This window comes from Lissotriton helveticus, chromosome 7 (genome assembly GCF_964261635.1).
Source record: "Lissotriton helveticus chromosome 7, aLisHel1.1, whole genome shotgun sequence".
Lineage (NCBI taxonomy): Eukaryota > Metazoa > Chordata > Amphibia > Caudata > Salamandridae > Lissotriton > Lissotriton helveticus.
Genome location: NC_136068.1, coordinates 1,385,340,628 through 1,385,362,530, shown reverse-complemented (window position 1 = coordinate 1,385,362,530; position 21,903 = coordinate 1,385,340,628). Strand labels below are relative to the sequence as shown.

Here is a 21,903-nt window from a genome sequence, read left to right as displayed (position 1 = left end):
TAATGATTGTCCAATCACTCAGTTGGGTACCATATTGGAAAGATGATATTCATTACTTGCTATTATTTCTTCTCTCATCTCTCTCACTCAACTTTCATCCTTTTCGTTTTTCTGAGTTTTTCTCTGAGCAATTTGATTATCAAGGTTCAAACTTCCGTGGTTTTTATAATTGAACATGTAGTTCAGCATCCAAGTTGTGGCCAAGGGGTTTTTCTGTACCCAGAGGTAGTATGAATTTGGACTCTACTCTTCTGAGTTCCAGGGTTTTGTCACCCCCTCTTTCATTTTGTTTCATCACTTTAGCTCCAAAGTATCGTAATCATTGAGTATTCCCTTGATGCTTTTCTGAAAAATGCTTGGCCATTGGTTATGTCAGATCCTTGTTTTTTATTGCTCGCAGATGCTGTAGGATGCGCAATTTTAGTTTATTGATGGTGCTCCCAACATACAGTTGTTTACAGGGGCATTCTAAAACATATACCACGTATTTTGTTTCACACGTGATATGTGCAGTGATCCATTCCTTTACTCCATTAGCCAATAAATACGATTGTGTATTAGTTCCATGTTCACATGCTTTGCCTTTGGAACATTTCCAAAATCCAGGCCTTGTCAGCCATGTTCCTTTTTCCTTTCTGGGTGTTTTCAGATGGCTCTGTGTCAGGATATCGCCTAGTGAAGCAGTCTTCCTATAGGTTATTTTAGGAGCGGATGGTAACTTCCTCTTTAGTGAGTCATCAAGCAATAGTATATTCCAATTATTTTTGATGATTCTTCTTAGACACTTGTTTTCTACGTTAAAATCCATAATGATCCGAATTGCATCGTCACTATCCGGATATTCCTGCTCATTCAACAATTCTGATCTTGGCTTCTCCATTACTCTATTCCTTGCTTCTTCTATGACATTCAGGGGATAATCTCTTGCCAGAAATCTAACACCTGTTTCTTGTTAATGTTAAAAGTACTTTTATAGCGCACTTACACCAAACGGTTTCATGGCGCTGTGAGCACATGGTGAGCAAAACCTTCGACAGTGTAGTAAGTTTAAGAAAATTTAAAAAGAAAGTGTTTATCCATGGGCTTGACGAAACAATAAAGTTTTCAGAAGGGATCTAAAGTGGGGATAAGAAGAAGTGAGTCTCAGCTCCAGGGGCAGTGCATTCCAACGGGACGGGGCGAGAAAAGAAAATCTGAGACCACCATGTTTTTTGCGGTTAAATGTGGGAGTAGTGAGTAGGGCCAGGTGAGAAGAGCGAAGATGACGCGAAGGAGAATAGCGATGGAGAAGAGAGGATATAAAAGCAGGACCAAGGCCAGCCAGGGCTTTAAAAATAATGCAGCCAAGTTTAAATTCGCTGCGTTTAGCCAGTGAAGGGTTTTAAGTAAGGGACGAACATGAAGATGTCTGGGCTGAAAGAAGACTAGTCTCGCGGCCTGATTCTGCACCAGCTGAAGACGATTCAGCTGGTACACCGGGATGCCAACATAGAGTGAGTTGGCATAATCAATCCTAGAGACTACCAGGGCCAACAGAACCAGGGGCAGGGCCTCCGTGGTTAAAAATCGAGAAATCTTCCGGATTTTCCGAAGATAAAAAAAGCAGGAGGATACCACGGCACTAATCTGGGGCTTCATGGAAAGGTCCTTACTAATGATAACTCCTAAGCTTTTTACTGAGTTGACTGGGCAGGGGGGGGGGGCCAAGGCCAGAAGGCCAAAAATTGGAATTCCAGGGATTGGAGGTGCCTCCGAACAAGACCAGCTCGGTCTTGGCGGGGATAAGCTTTAGGTGGTTGTCTTCCATCCAATTACTGATGAGACACAAGGTAGACTGGAAATTGATCGGAGGAGTCAATGTCAATGTCTTCTACATTTTTCTCAATGTCACTGGTTTCTGAACAGTTCCTCTTAATGCGGAGCATTTCACCGTATGGAATACTCCATTTAAGATGTTGTGGGTGTCTGCTATTAGCATGGAGGATACTGTTGGTGGCGGTGGGTTTCCGATGGATTCTAGTACAGAACATCTGTTTCTGTATGAACACCTCTACATCCAAGTAGATTACTTGAGTTTTACTCCAGTTGGACGTGAAGGATAGATTTTAGTTGTTCTGGTTCAGGCTCTGGATGAATTCTTCCAATGTTGATTTGTCTCCTTCCCACACTACAAACAAATCGTCGATGTACCTCATTCACGCTTTAATATTGAGCCTGTACCCACTCTGTAAGATGCCCTCTTCCCAGACCGCCATAAATAGGTTGGAATACGTTGGGGCAAAGGAAGTCCCCATTGCCGTACCTTGCCTTTGGAGAAATGTCTCTTCATTGACAAGAAAATCATTGTGTGTCAAGCAATGGTTCAACATGTCTACAATCATTTGTGAATGTTCCAAATAGTTCAATGATACCCTTTCACGGAATTTATCCACTGCTGCTAGGCCGTCCTTGTGGCAAATGTATGTATATAATGAGGGCACGTCAATTGTGACCATGATCTGATGGTCATTCCAATGGACAGTTTTCAATCTGTTCAGGAAGGCCGTGGTGTCCTTTAAATATGAAGGTAACTTCATCACATATTCAATCAGGAACACATCGATGGAGTGAGATGTCTTTCTAAAAGGGAGCTCATGGAGCTAACGATCGGCCTGCCTGGGGGGTCCGTGGTTGACTTGTGCACTTTCGGCAGAAAGTATAATGTAGGTGTAACTGGGTTTTCCACCTTGAGGTACATATATTCCTCGAAGTTAATTAGCCCCCATTCCTTCCAGGTCAATAGTTATGAGTGGTATTCCATGGACCATTGTTCCATCGGATTTGTATCTAATTTCTGGTAGTGGTGCTGATTTCTCAGTTGTATGTATGTATATATATATATAAACAGATATATAGATAGATATATACATAAACAAAGAGTGGACGTAGCAAATCTGTAGCTATAGTTAGAATTATGAGAGATTAGAATTTCTCATATTTTGCTTGCTAATAACTTTGTCACCATTTGATAAACCTCCATGAAAATTTGCAGAGCTATCTTTTTTTTCTACACTGCTGATGATGCATGTTTTTGTGGTGATTGGTTAAGGGGGTGCAAAGAAAAAAGGGGGGACCCAAAACAAGTATTTCTCCCAATGCATTTTCCATAAACTTTTTAACAGATGTAGCAGCAACATGGTGAAAAGATTTACTTGAAATTTGCCGGAATATAGATTATGGTGTTGAAAGGGTCCACTTTTGTTATTTGATATGAATTTGTTTAGTTGCTTTTAAGTAATAAGGGACAAAATGTAGTGATATATTTGGCTGCAGTTTATTGCTTAGTCGTCGGGGTATACTGTGGTACGTGACGATGACGAAACACAATATTATTCGTTAATGAAAGCACTTGCAAAATAAAAATCCAGCTATGTTGTTTAGACCAGACTTTGTTTTTGTTCTGTGCTTTAACATGAAATGTAGCTTATTACAGTTTGTGTGATGTATTGGAAGAAATGAGGCAGTTTAGCAAACTCTGTGGAATTAGGCTAAATAAATGTTATTGATTTATATATTGTTTAAAATGTTTACGGTGTACCGCGGTACATTCATAAAATTATCTATAGAATACCCTGGTACTTAGTGAAATCTAGAAAAAAATGTATATATGATAAAACAACAATTGGACATAATTTAGGGTGGCTCTCAAAAGAGCCTTTTTTAAATAAATATCTTTATACATGTTTGTCAAGCCAAGTGTTTAGGTTTGAAATGAAAATATGACTTCCATAGGTTGAAAACTATGCACCATCAGGGTGACACAGTACTGCGTTGCCATATTTTATATTTAAATTGAAAAATGGGAGACATTTTCTGATCGCAAAGGAATGCTGACACTGCCTTGCTCACATGTCTTCGAATCTTTTCAAACGTTGCAGCTTTTACAGTGGACCACTTCCACTTTTGTCCCTGACAAATATTTGAGAACACAAAATGTGCATTTGGAAACAAAGAAATTAACATTGAAAATGTTTCCTTTATCTCAATTTCCAATCTAACTCCAGTTAAATATCCTTTATCATTCCACCACAGTGGATGACCATTTACTAACAGAGGAAAGTAGAGGGAGTAACGTATTCCATTTCAAACTCTTTCACCAATCCATGTAAGTTCAACTCCTCTTTAACACCTACTTTCTTAACATGGTGCCTGTCCCAAAAAAATGAAACTGTGGGCAACAAACCAAACCCTAACAATCTTGCAAATACACGGCCATACATTAATAAGGAACATAGAGGCAAAAACATATATAAAGAGATAGACAATTAGCCATTAGGAAACTATATCATGCCAACAACTTAAATTTGAAAGTAGGAGATTTATAGACATCAATACAATTTGTGATACTAATGTAGCACAATACTACCAAAATGTAATATGAGGTAAGAAAATAAACTGGTCTGCAGCAATGACGTTTAACAAGTATTAGGCATTTCACACACACGTTTGTGGTCATATGACAATGATACCGAATAGAAAACTAGATAAATAAAATGAAGAAGTAAAGCATTACATGATTTGTCAATAACACAAAGTGGGCTATAAACACAGCCCAATACTACTATATGCCACCAATAACCCTAGAGGCTCGGCTGACTGTTGGAAAGCACAAGAGCTCTATTTAATCTTTAAAGACATAGATATCAACACTTGCAAATTTAGAACAGTAGGTACCATTGGTTGCTTAATAAGTCATAGTAAACCTACTCTTAGCAATAATCATAAACTAAGTTGGGACACAGAAGAAAAAAAAGATTTTTACTATCTAACACTTCTTCATCTAGGGAAACTTTGGCGCAAAGAAGAACTAATAGGTCCCTTTAAATGCTATGAAGATGCATTTAATGTTAATAAAAATGACATTGCATTACCTGAATTTGAGACATACATACAAATGTAAATAGAAGAAGAAAACAATATTATTGCAGAAATTCTACACAATACTGCATCTACTGATAATACTTCCACTTCAATCAATCAATCAATCAAAACACTTGTATAGCACACTACTCACCCGGAAGGGTCTCAAGGCGCTTGGGGGAAGGGGTCCGCTACTGCTTGAACAGCCAGGTCTTGAGTTGTCTCCTGAAGGCGAGGTGGTCCTGGGTCAGCCGAAGGTGGATGGGGAGGGAGTTCCATGTCTTGGCCGCCAGGTAGGAGAAGGATCTGCCTCCGGCGGTGGCTCTTCGGATGCGTGGTACGGCGGCGAAGGCGAGGCTAGTAGACCGTAGCTGGCGGGTGGGCGTGTAGAAGGTCAGGCGGTCGTTGAGGTACTTGGGGCCCAGGTCGTGGAGAGACTTGTGTGCGTGGGTGAGGAGCCTGAACGTGATCCTCTTGTTGACAGGGAGCCAGTGCAGGTCCCTCAGGTGGCCGGAGATGTGGCTGCGTCGGGGGATGTCCAGGATGAGTCGGGCGGAGGCGTTCTGGATGCGTTGGAGTCTTTTCTGTAGCTTGGCTGTGGTTCCGGCGTAGAGGGTGTTTCCGTAGTCCAGTCGGCTGGTGACGAGGGTCTGGGTGACCGTCTTCCTGGTTTCGGTCGGGATCCATCGGAAGATCTTGCGAAGCATGCGTAGGGTGTGAAAGCATGATGAGGAGACGGCGTTGACTTGTCTGGTCATCGAGAGGGAGGAGTCCAGGATGAAGCCTAGGTTGCGTGCGTGGTCTGTTGGCTTGGGAGCGGTGCCCAGGGCTGGGGGCCACCAGGAGTCGTCCCAGGCGGAGGGCGATGGTCCCAGGATGAGGACTTCCGTCTTGTCTGAGTTCAGTTTCAGGCGGCTGTTCTTCATCCAATCGGCAACGTCTTTCATCCCTTCGTGCAGGCTGGTTCTGGCGGTGTCGGGGTCTCTGGTGAGGGAGAGGATCAGCTGGGTGTCGTCGGCGTAGGAGATGAAGTTGAGGTTGTGTTGGTGTGCGATGGCAGCGAGAGGTCTCATGTAGACTTCCAGGACTGCTGACCCACTTGGACAACAAATTATTGATACTGAAGCTATGGTGGTCATGGACAATGTTCAAAATGCAGTGGACCAAGTGAAAAACCGGCACATTTAATTTAGATAACTTAGTATCTCAATTCAATCAATCAGTAAACTTGTAAAGCGCGCTACTTACCCGTGAGGGTCTCAAGGCGCGGGGGCGGGGGGTAGGAGGGGGATGCTGCTACCGCTCGAAAAGCCAGGTCTTGAGGAGCCTTCTGAAGGTGAGCAGGTCTTTGGTCTGCCGTAGATGGGTGGGGAGGGTGTTCCAGGTTTTGGCGGCGAGGAAGGAGAAAAATCTGCCGCTGGAGGTCGTTCTTTGTATGCGCGGGACGGCGGCAAGGGCGAGGCTGGCGGAGCTGGCGGGCGGGGTTGTGGAAGTTGAGTCTGTCGTTCAGGTAGGCTGGTCCGGTGTTGTGGAGTGCTTTGTGTGCATGGGTGAGGAGTTTGATGGTGATCCTCTTGTTGACGGGGAGCCAGTACAGCTCTCTTAGGTGGGAGGTGATGTGGCTACGGCGGGGGACATTGAGGATCAGTCGGGCTGAGGCGTTATGGATGCTTTTTAGTCGTCGCAGGTGTTTGGCTCGGATTCCTGCATAGAGTGCGTTGCCATAGTCCAGCCTGCTGCTGCCGAGGGCTTGAGTCACTGTTCATCTTGTTTCGGTCGGGATCCACTTGTAGATCCTGCGAAGCATGCGGAGGGTGTTGTAGGAGGAGGAGATGGCGTTGACCTGCTTCGACATGGAGAGGGAGGAGTCGAGGATGAATCCTAGGTTGCGTGCGTGGTCTGTGGGTGTTGGAGCTTCTCCCAGTGTGGTCGGCCACCAGGAGTCGTCCCATGCAGAAGGGGTGGGACCTAGGATGGGGACCTCCGTCAATTAAATAGCAAATGACTAGAAATGTGATCATGGATTTCAACATGAGAATGGAACATGTGAATCTACCTCTTATCAACCTACATTGCAATATGTAAATATACAAGCAAGCACAGGGAAAAGCTTTCTTATTAAAGTAATTACTGCTTATGTGCATTAATTTACTAGCTCTAATTTATCCTGTGTTGTTGCTGCTCCGACTGACTTAGACATGGATAGCAAGAAAAAGATGAGGGCAGGAATACCGTTAAGGCTGTAAATTCTTATACCAAACACAATAAATGTTTCCGGGGCACTTTCTACGATGCGCTGCCGGTTGCATTGGTTTGGTACATGGGTTTGACAACAAAATGACAGCTAAAAATTTCTATTTACATGTCGATATGTTGTTGGGCGTTACCTTTGGCTTACCCCTCGGGTAAGCTGAAAATAAACACCACATGAGCATGCAGATAGCACTAAGCACTAAGCATGCTATTTTTTTCACACAATGAACTTTGTATATAAATATATGACAATTGATATGTTAAAAATTAAATGTTGACGATGACTACCATATGTTCATCTTGAACTGTAAATGTTCTAAATCATGACATAGTAGTACAACAGAAATGGTAGCTTTGTCGGAAAACACATAAAAAGGAAAACAATGATGGATTGACTTTGTATTGTCACCTATAAACTTGCCATCTACTATGACGCCACCACAAGGTCCATATTACAATTTATTATTTCTGATATCTGGCAATATATGGTTAATATTGGTAGAAGCTGAAGCTCATTATTTTCTGAGACATTTGATTAGTTTTGAAAATAATTTTTTTGTCTTCTTTTTGTGCTTTGAGATTGAATGACTGACCAAAACAGAAGAACAATAAAATAACCAAAAAATGAAATAAGGGTGTGAGGAGAACACAGGTGAGCCATGACAAGCTCACAATGTATAGTCATATTTCTCTCTCCCACAACAATGACAGTATGTCAGAGTATTTTGATGTGCTGTTATATGGCTCTACTATTTCACAATTCTGCCTCAAAAGATTTATTGATACCTAGATACCAGGAACAGGTACTGGTGGAGGTTCAGACGCACCGGGTGTTGGGGGTAATGAAGCAGAAGTCGAAGGTGTTGCAATAACCAAAAATGTGGCTGCTGCCTATCTTCCTGCTCAGCCTCTTTCTTCTATGTCCTTCTGACACCTCATTTCCTCAGCCGCCAACCTGGGGGAATGAATTGCCTGCAGTTGTTTTCTCATTCCTGTGATACCGACGGAATACTCTTTAACGTTCCAACGGGAAATAACTGTGTTTCAATCACTTTTTATTGATTTATACGGTACATACAATAACGAGTTAGGCATTCCTGCCTATTAAACAGGAACTGTTCCAATAAAGAAAATATTTTACCCTTCCAATGCCTCCACCCTCCCCTGAGTTTGCATTGTGACTGGCAATTAATACAGCAGTTGCACAACTAAACAAAGATAGGGTCTCAAGCAGACAATGTGCAAAAAACATAGCCTGCTTTGCAAGCCAACCTACGCACATCAGTGCCTTAATTTTGTTACAGTGGTAGGTGCAACTCTTCCATAAATATGTAATGTATCCACAGTTGCACTACTTTTATAGTTTAAACTATTTTGTGGGTTATTCAACTTCTATTTTATTTCCCCCTACCCCCTATGGCTTATATCATGTGGGCAACCTTACAGTCAAATGTTTTCACATGGATGTGTTACATACCTGATAGTAAGTTTTCTCTCAACTTGTCTTCTTATTTTCTAATTCAGTTTCACAATGGCTACAAATACTGTATTAGAGCATACTCATGGACCTAAAGTCAATGACCAACGATGCTGATAACAAAACTAGGAGAGCCTGAGCAAAATAGTGGTAACTTGTTTACAATACTAATAGGGGGTTCAAGACCACTTCAGGGTGGGTAACATGTGTGGCCTGCATGTGGACGTTTGCACCGATGTAAGGTCTACACCAACCAGGCGGCATTACAAAAACAACAACCACTGATCTCATCTCAGAAGTGCCCAACCCTTCATCCATTGTGTTGTACTGCAGCATTTGTATCCTTGCAAATATAATAACCATAAAGGTTGTTTACACATACCTACATGCTGCAGGCAAGATCACTATGTTTTGGGCAATACCAAGATGAATAAAATATGTCTGTCAATGTTTTTCCAGCACACAACGTGTTGAATTTTACAATTCTGGATGTTATGCAAAGGCCCACACTAACGTTTGTTTGTTCGAGTCCTGGTTAATGGAAAAGCATGAATAGCTCCAGAGGTTGGCAATCTCCCACATACCCTAGAGACATCGTTCTAAATATGATTAGAGGGCTTTCTAACTCTTATGAAGGAGAATGGAAGGGTGTGTGCAGCATTAGCAGTATAGGACGAAAGTGGTTGGGGTCTTTTCAAGATCTAACAGATTTGGAAGACTAAATGGGTTTAAGTCTATTTTAGATGGACTTTCCCAGTAGTCACCCTTCCCCACTTCTAATTTAACATATATTTATCCCATACCAGCTGGGAAATCAGAAGTATATATTATACACATAAATACACCATCAAATGGAAAAGAAAGCAGAAATTTCAACCTATTACTGAATGAGGGTGAACTCGGTCTGGAAGGGAGCTCACCGAAACCGGCTTAACCCCTTCATCGCGGGGCTAATTCCCCCGCGGCGCTGGGGGGAGGGGGAGGCGCACGCAGCGCCACGGTGCTAGTGACGAGCTTGGCTCGTCACTCTGCACGGTGGCGCTGTGCTCATGATGAGCTGAGCTCGTTCTGACCACACCCGTTTCCGTGGAACGCTCAGCACTGCAGGGGAATTATCCCTGCGTGTTAGCGCCGCACGGGTCATGACGAGCTCAGCTCGTCATGAGCACAGCGCCACCGTGCCTCATGACGAGCTGAGCTCGTCATGAGCACGGAAGGTGTTAATGAGTTCTCCAAATGAAAGTGCCACAAGAATGGCAACTAACACTATGAACAGCTCCCCCGCTATAGAAAGTCCTCTGAGCAATGTTACATAGAGCAGAGGGTCTGAACTTGGCTACAAAACGTGCCCATAACCAAAACCAAGCAGACCAAATCCCATTAAGCCTGCAATTAAATAAACTTAATTGGCTTTGAATGGCATCCTGATCAAGTGCAAACCTATCTACCTAGCAAGCTGCAAAAGGTGTCCTTCCACTCCTTTCTTACTAAGACCCTCCACTCGACCTTTTTCACACCATTAACAAACAAAATTTAAAATGACAACAAGCACTGACAAAGCCAATATACTGCACATTTTAAAAGCAATGGAGACCTATTGGCTTTGCGTTTTTTAACACCTTCAGCGCGGCGCGAATTCTCGCGCTGTGCTGAAGGTTCTAAGAAACGGGCGTGGCCGTGACGGAACGGTTCCGTCATAAGCACAGCCCAACCGGCGCTCGTGACGGAACCGTTTCGTCACAAGCATAGAAGGAGTTAAGGTTTTTTTTGGGGGGTGGCGATGCTGTCTCGCATCGTCAAAATGTAAAAACAAAAAAAAGTTCCTTTGGTAATGCTGAACAGCACCCACAAAATGTAAAGAAAATAAGGGTGATGATGTGGAAGGGCACATCGGTTATGATGTTACAGTAGCCCTGAAGGATGATGTATACATGTACATGAATCATCACGCTTGTGCGCATATCCATTCCAAGATATCTTTCAGCAGTAAACCGAAGAAAGAGAATGAAAACACATTATAACAGGAGTAGCCCGGCACCAAATTGCAGCTGTTGGACCTTCCAAAAAACAAAAAAATATATATATATATATTGTGTAAAAAAGAACACATCAGTGATGGTGAACAATGGAGGAGAGGGTGGGGGTTTGAGGGGACTAAGTCATCGTGACAGGGATGGGAGTAGCTTGGTGTGGAAGCACCACCTATAGGTAGGAGGGGGTAAAATGTGGTTTTTTTTTAAAGCTGGTGGAGGAGCAGTGGAATAGATGTGGGGGAGAGGGTGAACAACACAGAAAGGATGAGAGGATGAAACATGAAGGGAAAACCAGCACACGAGGGAGAGAGTACGAAAACATATGCATTCCCAACGAATGTTGGAAGAAAACGAACAAAGCAGGTCTCTTAATGCAATTCAGTGGAAGGTCACAAGTCTTACTCCAGAGGTGGGATAAACAAAATATAGGGAGGAAATTTGTGAATAAGAAACAATGAATCCAGCACAGAGAATACATTCCCTGCTCCATATGCTCCACACAAGGATGGATAGGACATTCTGTTCAAACACGATAGCGATGCAGGTCACACACGCCACGTATCTAGCAAAGACCTTTTCGGATCATAATCCACATGAGTTAGCAATTACATGGGGCAAGATACCTACTCCAGTGCCTACCTGGAGACTCTGGCCACAGCTATTGGAAGACACGGTGTTCCGCGCCACAATAGCAGATACCATCACTCATTACTTCACCGAAAACAGTAACACGCCCTCCAACGGCCTGATAGAGTGGGGCGCTTTTAAGCCGGTCATACGCAGTAGAGCCATAAGAGCGACAGCGGGTGCTACGCAGGAAGTCCATAAGTCCCTCACGGCAACAAAACACAAGATGGACAAGTTGGAACAGGAAGCAGTGTACGATAAGAGAAGCAGGCACCGCTTCAAGAAGTGCGTATCCGACACACGGAACTGCTAGAATCCCTCCGACTCATAGATTATCAGTGGCGCACGCAGTTGTGCCACTCCGATACAGACAAGTCGGGGACACTATTAGCGAAGATATTGCGAGACGACCCCCCACCATTGTGATCAATAAAATAAGTACTCTGACGGGCGAACCAGCACACACCCAAAACAACATTAACGCGGCTTTTTGCCAGTATTATGCCACATTATATAGCTAGGCTATGGATAGGGAGGGCACATGCACGGACGACTTTCTACATGCACTAACCTATCCCCAAATAACCGCAGAAGCCCTGAAAGGACTGTCAGGCCCAATCGCAGCAATGGAAATTAAGATAGCACTGAAAGGGTTCGCGCGACATAAAACGCTGGGTCTGGACAGGCTACCTGCAGAATTTTATACTACCTTTATGGACTCACTCCTGTCCAGCCTTGTGCACTTATTTAACACAGCGCTGAAAGAAGAGGCACTACCCCTCACCACGGCACAGGCATCGGTGGTCTCGCTCCTGAAACTGGGAAGAGACCCCATGGACATGGCCAGCTATCGCTCCAACTGCCCGAGTTCGTACGGGTGGCCATATATCGGCCGAATACCCGATATTTAGAGGGACGAAGCAAGGCTGTGCACTCTCACCACTACTGCTCATATCGGCGCTGGAGCCCCTGGCTTTTAAGTTACCTAGGGACGCACAGAAACTGGGAATAATGATAGGGACTACAACACACCTCTTCTCCGCATATTCGGATGATATTGTTCTTTATATCAAAGACCTTCAGTCTGATCTGGCCTCCCTTGATGAGATCATTGCCACCTCTGAACATATGTCGGGCTTAGCCAATAACCTGGCGAAGTAGCATGCCTTTTTCTTCCGCAAACACGCCGCACCTACAGAAATTGCATTTGGGTCTACGATGTTACAGGTGGCTCCTCATACGTTTAAGTACCTGGACATCCATGTATACAGGACCCCCACCGATATGCTGGAAGGCAACCGTAATAGAGCAATTAGAGCAATGTGTTCGAGCGTTGCCTTCTGGACCACACTACCACTGTCAGTGATGGGCAGAGTAGCTATAACAAAAATTGTGATCCTCCCGCGCTTAATCTACTATTTCACAAATCTGCCTCTGTTGGTCCCACAGACTGCCTTTAAACTTTTGAACACCATGGTTATCGACCTTGTCTGGGGGAATGGCAGGCGAAGGATAAGCCTCAAAAAACTTCAGCTTGGTACGAGAAAGGGAGGTTTAGGAGTGCCGGATCTTAGAGCGTATTATTACGCTTGTCAGTTGCAATGGCTATCTTATTGGACAGCAGGGCGTAATCTGCAAGAAATAGGGTTTACTGAGCGGGATATAAGCAGAGGGGTCTTACACACACTGCTATTACCGAGATGCAAACTCCTTCATCACCTTCCACCCTTATTACACAGCGCTGCAATGTTGGAGAGCGGCGCTACACTATACAAGCTCACACCCAGCCTATGCAGGCAACATCCCCTTACTGGGAATACCGCTAGCGGCCGCGAGAATCACAAAACGTACTATTGCTCCTTGGTTGGAAGAAGGGGTTAGCACTGTGTCAGACATGTTTAACGATGGGTAGCTACTGGATCATGACAACTTCGTTAGGGAGGCGGGGGTGCCGGGACATTTGTATATGGTACACACGGCGTTAATCCACTACGTCAAGACACACTGAGCTCTGCACCAACAGGAACCCATGAATTGGTCAAAGCACTTAATTACATGGGCCGTGGGAGATACCTGATAAAATAACTATACTTAGGGATCCGGGCGCATGCGGAAATTGTCCTTGTTTCATTATGTAATGCATGGTCATAGGACGGGCCTTAGAGGACAAGGAATGGGAGAAAATCATAGACCACCCTCGGAATACCTTGAGAAATGCCAAATTCAAGTTTTTTCAAACCATAATCTTACATAGGGCCTATTTTACCCCGCACAGGTTAGACAAAATGTTCCCACAGACACAACACCACTGCCCGAGATGCCACTGTGAGGGAGCTGACCTAGCCCACATGGTGTGGTCTTGCCCGCGCCTACAAGAGTTTTGGGATGCAGTTAGATGCTACACACAGGCAGCCACACACAGGAACTTACCTAACACTATGGAGGAGTGTCTTGTGGGCCTCCATAAATCTTATACCAAGCACAAAGTATAGTACAAATTTGTGAACCTGTCTTTGCTCCTGGCAACACGGGTGTTGTAATTAAACCAAGACACAGCTTCGGGTAAATCTTCACGAAGTAGTTTAATTGTTAGAGAAAACCCCAAACGATCCCTGCCAGATGACATCAATTATGGAACACTCAATACATCACAAAGAAACGTCAGCCTGGCTGGAAGAGCCCTATTATAAAATAACAACGGGCAATTACCATGCCTTCAGCGCATGCGTGGTACAGTGATCTGATCCGCTAGGGCAGTGCAGAAATACGGAGGGAAGAGGGCAAGGGACTGCATTGGAGTGGGACATCATGTTGGAGGCCCTCAAAGCACAAGACTTAGACTCTAATACCACCCCGCCTGGCTTGCAGTAAAGAATGATGAGCAAATTACTGTAACACCCAGAACGAAGCAATTGCAAATATGTGATTATGTACTACAAGCAAGTTTGAGATGTATGTGTAAGTCAAACGCAAAAGGTTTACTCGAAAAGTGCGGATGTATACCAAACTATGGATGTTATGTATATTTGGAAGCTCTAAAGGTAAATAGACGGACTGCAGGGAGGGGCGCGGGGGTTTGTTGGGGTTTTTTCTTGTTTTTTTGCAAACAGATGCGAAAGGGCTGCCAAACTAGATATGGATTGGACGATGGGAGGTATAAAGTCCGAGATACGATAGTTGCTATTGGGTGTGTAGATCACTTATAACGAGCATATACTGTTTGCAGTGATGTCACCTGTCTGCCTTTGTCATAAATAGCAGTACCCATCGTAATTTTGTTCAACTATGTATCATCTTCCATGCTTCATGTATTGCAACAGTGTTATTGTGATAAAAGAAACTAATACAAAATATGTTTTAAAAAAAAGAAACAATGAATCGAGATAGACAAAAACCAACCAAATAAGATCAACCAAGATCTTGAGTGAAACCCTGTCAAATGTATATATTTTAATGTACTAATGACAATAAGTCTTCAACAATAAGCAGCTAAAGCTCTCCGTACGTGAGAGCTAAACATGTGCAGGGCACAGCTTTGACAACACAGGTTATAAAGTTTTGAGGTTACTTTCAGATTGCTGCTGCTATCCTAGCCAAACGATTTAATTTTCAGGGTCATGTAAAGATTGATCATTTTAAGGAAGGTTTCAATTGACTTCTATTGAGTTACGTGATGAATGAGTAAAGTCTTAATGACTGCACTCTAACCACGGTCAATGTAGAAACTCAACTTCTCTCCCATGACTATCCTGTCCCCAATTTGCAATCATCTTTTCTCATTACATGCCTTAGCAACTCATTCAGTTCCCAAATCTAAGTACAAAAGTACTGTGATGTAGCAATAAGGTGACATTGTGGTATTATAAACAAGCATTGAAAATGCAATAGGTATTGCCTTTTATTAAGATTTGCTTTGCTATACAATACCATTAGCAAAGCAAATGGTTTTAACTTAATCAAAGGAGAGACCTATTGCATTTTCAATGCTTGTTTGTCTTGCACAAAAATATACCTAATGCTTTTACAGACAAGCTAGAAGGGGTGGGGAGCACCACACGGAGGATGGATGTAGAACGCGAGGAAGAGGTCATCATGTGCAATATGAAAACACTTCCCACATAGGCTCAAAGCAAAAACAATATTCTTTCAGCCACATACCCTACCTACACAATTTATCCTACTATCCATGTGAGTAAGCACTTCACCAGACAACATATTTTTAGTAAAACATAAACATATGCTTAAATACAATGCTATTGAGTGCAATACAATGCTACAGTACAATAGACTACAATAATCGTCAATGATGGACAATGTTACGGGGCAATCTAAGGGTTTCTGGTGCAGAAAGCAACCACGGAGGGAGCACAGAGGGCGTGCTCCAGGCCAACTGCCCACGACTGCTTACGGCAGGACCCCAGGGAAAAAATTACAATATTATGTTAGTCCCATGGGCTGTTGTAAACTTGAGGAACTGGGGGCTTCTCCTGTACCACTCTGCCACTGGCCTGAGTTCAGTTCTAGGGGGTCACCTCCAAAAGGTATATCGCCAGCTGGTATGTAGTCCAAGTACTCTTTGGCCAATCAGGTGGGCGGTCGGCATAGGTTGTTCACCCGCTGGCCGTCCTGGATCACCCATAAGTTAACCCAATTCTGTCTTGCCTACAAAAATTCTGGTGTCCTTGTCTTTTTCCAGGTTTCCTCAGCGCAGGGGTTACATGCAATAGGGGATTCGAGTGGGGCTATGGGCTATCAGCACTATTGCATGCAGTGTGACTACTTTGGTGGACAGAGGGGTAGCCCGGCAACCCCATGCCCCTCTGAACAATACCCTCTCCCCCTTCCCACAACCATGCGGTTTGGTGGGTTCAGACAGGTTGGAAAGCCTCCAACCGACTTCCAGGGTCAAGGTAAGCACTTCTGGGGGCAGGCGCAAGTTTAAGGAGAGGGACCGCATCGGGGATAAATACCCAGCACCTGCAGCCATCCACCATCTTTGGCAGACATTTGGCGACAACCCACCCTCCCTCTCCCTATGTTTTCAAGAGTTGGAATTTTTTTTACATTGGCAAATGTAGTTACTCTTTTGTGTTGCTGGTGAAGTTACAGGCGATCCAAGGGTTTCAGGTGCAGAAAGCAACCAAGGAGGGAGTCCAGATGGGAGTGCTCCCTGCTAACTACCCGTGAGTCCTTACAACAGGACCCCAGGTTAAAAGTGACAGCACCCTGTCAGTCCCATGGGCAGGTGTAAACCTGAGCAACTGGAGGCTTGCCCTGCTCCACCACTGGCATGAGTTCAGTTCTAGGGGGTCACAGGGTGGAGGACCCCAAAAGGTATAGGGTCCGTTGGTATGTAGTCCAGGTGCTCTTTGGTCAATCAGGTGGGCGGTCAGCATAGGTTGTTCATCAGCTGGCCGACCAAGTTCGGCCGCAAGTTAATCCAATTTTGTCTTGCCTACATATGCAATAAAAAACCTGCAACACGTTTACTCCCAAAAAGAAATCTGATGTCCTTGTCTTTTTCCAGATTTCCTCAGTCCAGGGGTTGCTAGCAGAGTGAGAGTCGAGGGGGGCTATGGGGTATCAGCACTATGCCATTGTGTGCCTAGACCTGTGCTTTCAAGTAATAATTAGAATTGAGAAAAACTATCCTTAATGTCTGCTATTTTGTCTTGCCCCAGCAAAAATACACCCAATACTTTGATTTTACAAACAACCTAGGAGAGGTGGGAAGCACCACGGGTAGGGTGGAAGTAGTATGCAAGGAAGAGGTTATCATGTGCAATATGAAAACATTTCCGACACAGGTTCAAAGGGTAAGTAATATTCTTTCAACTACGCACCCTACCTACACAATGTATCTTACTATCCGTGAATAAGCACTTCACCAGCAACCATATTGCTAGTAAGACCTATACATATGCTTCAATACAATGATATACAGTACAATACAATGCTCCAGTAAAATAGACCACCATATTCGTCAATGATGGACAATGTTGCTGGTCAACAGCTGCACTTCCAAAGCAAATGAAGTCAACGACTGGAGGAGAATGACCAAACGCACCTTAAGTAAAGATTACATCATTGAAAAGGGCCCCTGTCAGGCACTCTATTCACGTCCTTAGCAGTGGCTTAACAAAGCTTAAGGTGGCCCTACCTTCAAAGTACATGGAGGGGCCCCTATTCTCCATACCCAGTAAGAAGATCTGAGGCCAGGGGCAACCCATGCATAGTGCCACAGGGGGGCACTTGGACCTTGCCCCCGCACCACGGGGCTGCAGGGGCTACTTTTACACCACTGATCCTTAGTTGTAATGGCAAAAATACTGATAGAATACTAAAAAATCAATGTAAAAAAAGATAAGGTAATCAACGTCAGCGATTTAGTACCTGCTTATATTTTGCATGTTTTACTTAATCTTACATTCCATCAATCAATCAAATAATTTGGAAAGCGCACTACTTACCCGCAAGGGTTTCAAGGTGCTGAGGGTGGGGGGGAGGGTGGAGGGGTGCTGCTGCTACTGGTCGAACAGCTAGGTCTTGAGTCGTCTCCTAAAGGTTAGAAGGTCTTCGGTTTGTCATAGGTTGAGGGGGAGGGTGTTCCAGGTCTTGAGGGGGAGGGTGTTCCAGGTCTTGGCGGCGCAGTGGGAGAAGGATCTGCCTCCGTCTGTGGTTCTACGGATGAGTGGGACGGTGGCCAGGGAGAGGTCTGGGGAGCGGAGATTCCTGTTGGGTACGTAGGAGAGTCAACTGTTGAGATAGGCTGGGCTGGTCTTGTGGAGTGCCTTGTGTGTCTGGATCAGGAGCTTGAAGGAGATTCTTTTGTCAACGGGGAGCCAGTGCAGGTACCTCAGGTGGGGGGTGATGTGGTCGCGGGACGTCGAGGATCTGGCGTGCAGAGGCATTCTGGATTCTTTGCAGTCTGTTGATTAGCTTGGTTGGGGCTCAGGCGTAGAGCTAACACTTCCATAAGAGTGTTAGCTATTTCCAGGGTGTTATGTTTCTATTTCTTTCATGTCGCATATTACTCTTGTATAGTGAAAACTTTGAACTGCCTCTGGTTGTCTAGAACTGATACACAATTGAGCACTATAGAGTTGAGGCTGAAAGCAATGCGAATGTCTCACTGTGCCCATCAGTGGATAAAAAAAAGGTGTTCAGCATTAATAGTCATCCAATTCTTAGACTCTCTGTAGAGTGTACAGCGCAAATGTCATGTATTCCAGTTGCAATTCTGATTCTCTGAAAATGTGTGTGAAGGAGGTATACAATTTCCAAAGTATTGTCCAGACGAAAGTAAATGAAAATGCAGTGCTTACAGTGAGTGGATGCATTGTGTGTTTTGAGGTGCTAGATATGCAGATGGATGAGAAATAAAAAGTGCATACATGTCATGTCTAACACAGAGTGAACATAACAGGACTGCTTTAGACACTCTGAAGACCGCTACACCTTCCATAGGCCTTGGTAATGTTTAATTCACAATCCCCCAATTACAGAACTGAAACATTTTGAAGACTAATTTTTAACACAATATAACTGCTGTTACTCATTTATCTTAAACAAGGAATAACCACTGACAAAGCCATTAGTCCTGGCTGGTTTTAGGTATATGTCAGTTATTGTGGTATATAGCTGGATGCGGTAACAAAGCTCAGGCAGGAACAAAAATGCCAGTACGGTGCTTGGCTGCACACTATGGGAATCGCAGATATTATGTTTCCATGCTTAATCCACAAACTAAAATATGTAGGCAGCGCCCCTTTTCAGAGACACTACCCCACACACTTTTTTCATGAAAAACGTGCGTGACAGCATCATCAATGTGTATCGAAGCAATGTGCTCTGACTCCAGGTCTATGAGCCTGGAGTCATTGGTGTACAACGTTGTTTGAAGAAGGCTGGCCTGAAACATTTTCAGGATAATTAGTAACTATGTAACGATTTCTATTTAAATTAATAAATGGTGCATATGCTATTGACAACAGAGGATATCCATGATGGCCGACAAGATGTCAAGTTAATTACAAGTGTAAACGTAAAAGCTTAACTACATGCCTTCAATACATTTTCTGTTACTGTCGCTCATTTATATGTAATTGTATTTAACATCGCAGCTCAGGTTTGAGAACGATAAACAACCTATAATTGAAAGACCTTCAGAAACATTTACAGTTCTGTACACTAGGTGTCAGTTTGTTTCCGGAAATTGCTTGTGTAACTAGATTTGTTTTAAAGGGGGTCTCGGGAACCTGAAATATCGCAGACATGAGGTGTTATGTAATGTCAAGCTGCATGCCCTGTAAAAGCAGGGCTACCTGTGTGCGGGTCAAGGATCACACTTGCCCACTAGGTGGCGCTGGAAGAAAGCTGGGTCTAGGTGGAGAAGTGTGGCTCACTGGTTAGAGGAGGCAGACCTGGAAGCAGAGGTCAGCCCGGGACCAGGGTTCAATTCCCGGCTCGGCGGGGTCTTGAGTCCTAAAATGTCCATGGACTCGACAATTCTCGCTCCGGTGCCTACTTGTTTCACGGGTTCACACTCTGCGACTCTGGGCAATAGCTTGCTTAATCTCCACAACGGCCCCTCGTGGTGGGATGCCTGGCTTTCACCTTGCGGATACCCTGCTGGGGTTATCTCACAGGGGAATACCAGGACGGGTTCCCTAAGCAAGCGCTTAGAAACCGCTTGGTGATTTGCGCTATATAAATTCCTGTACCTTTACCTAGGCAGTCAGCCGGGTGAGGAGGGTGCAGAGATACCGAGACTCCCCCGAACTTGTCCAGCTGGCCTCAAAGCGTGGGACCTGGAGTAGAGCAGGTAGCTTTCTGCAAACACCCCAGAGAAACAGGGGGAGCGGCGAGAAGCCACCGCTGGAGCATCAAAACCCGAGCCAGCATGCTCTCTGACGGCCACTGAGGCGAGTTCACTGCAAGGATTGCGTAATATGTGGACAGTCCACTGCCCGCAGAGGGGCCAGGGTCCACGACTGCTGAGCTGGGGGCACCTCTAAAGCACGTAATAGACATACAGTACAAAAGTGTCCCTAACAGCAGCCCCAATGCTGTCCTTAGTAGAAGCGCAAGAGAAAAACAGCAAGCGCAACCGTAATCGATTCAACATGTGCACGGGTACAGAGGGGCAAAAAAATGCATACAGCCCGACGCCATCTTTGTCCCTGCATACGTGTGCACATGTTGAATTAATTTCAAAAAGCCCTCGCATGGCAGGAACAGCGCTGTGCGCTAACGCCAGGCAAGACCTAAAAACATACACAGACACAAATAAATGAATCCTTAACCCTTTAAGTGCTGCCGTCGGCCAACGGTCGTCACGGGCACTACCTCCCCAGTGCTGCGTGCGACCGCTGGACGTCCAGTTCAGCACTGGATAATGGACAGCGCAGCACTGGGGAGGTTTATTTACGAAGCTCCTAAGGTGCTAAAATGGTTTATCTAGTAACATATGCATGCAGCCCTAGCACTCTTAACACCGTTAAAATACTTTCGTTGCCCTCTATATTAATATATAACGCAAATATTCAGTGCTGACGTTCGCAGAGGGTTAACTAGATTAAGCTTCTTTGCATTCAAATGATACCAATGCTTGTTGGTATGTCTCTCAACAGTGCTATAAGGTAATTTGCACGATGATGACACAAATGTAGCTATTTCCCTCATAGGATTAGAAGATGCTTTTAGCTCCATTTTGCATAATAATGTACTAGATGAATTTAGGTATGCCCCATCCAAAGTGCTAAACCCAGTGGCGGCTGGCCGTAAGTAGGGTGGTGAGCCAGGGGGGCAAAAATAAAAGTTAAAAAAATAAAGAAAGAAAAATAATCGCACTTACCTTCTTGGCATGACTTCCTCCATGCAACTGCATTCTATGCCACTACATTCTATGCCACTATATTCTGCAACACTCTACGCCAACACACTCTACACTAGTCTAGTTCACTCTACTCTATGCCATTCCAAACCACTGCACTCTACTCTACGTCCCTCTACTGTACGCCCCTGCACTCTATGCCACTGCAGTCTACTCTGCACCACTGTACTCTATGCCAATGCACTCTATGCCACTCTACACCACTGCATCTCCATCACTCTACTCTGCAACGCTGCACTCTCCGCCGCTCTACTGTGCACTACTACACTCAATGCCATTGAACTCTGCAGCACTCCACTCTACTCCACTCTGTTCTGCATCACTACACTCTACTTTAAACAACTGCACTGTACACCACTGCATTTATGCCATGGCACTCTAAGCCACTCTACTCTTCATCACTCCACTCTGCACCACTCTTATCTACAGCACTGCATTCTATGATGCTGCATGATGCTGGATTGTATGTTGCTGAATTCTATGCCACTGCACTCTACACCACTATTTTCTTCAACACTGTACACCAATGAACTCTACCTTCAGTCCAGTCCACTCTATGCCACTCCACTCCACTGCACTCTATGCCATTGCACTCTACCTGCACTCTAATTTGCACCAATGCACTTAACGCCACTCTACACCACGATAATCCACAACATTGCACTCTACACCACAGAACTTTACTTTGCACTACATCATTCTATGTGAATGCACTCTAC

General features: G+C 44.5%; 1 protein-coding gene across 2 annotated transcripts in view; it reads right to left on the bottom strand.

Annotated features, from left to right (window-relative positions):
- The window catches only part of QTGAL (queuosine-tRNA galactosyltransferase), a 2,423,197-nt gene that overhangs the window by 897,475 nt on the left and 1,503,819 nt on the right, over positions 1 to 21,903 (bottom strand). The gene's annotated exons all lie outside the window — the stretch shown is intronic.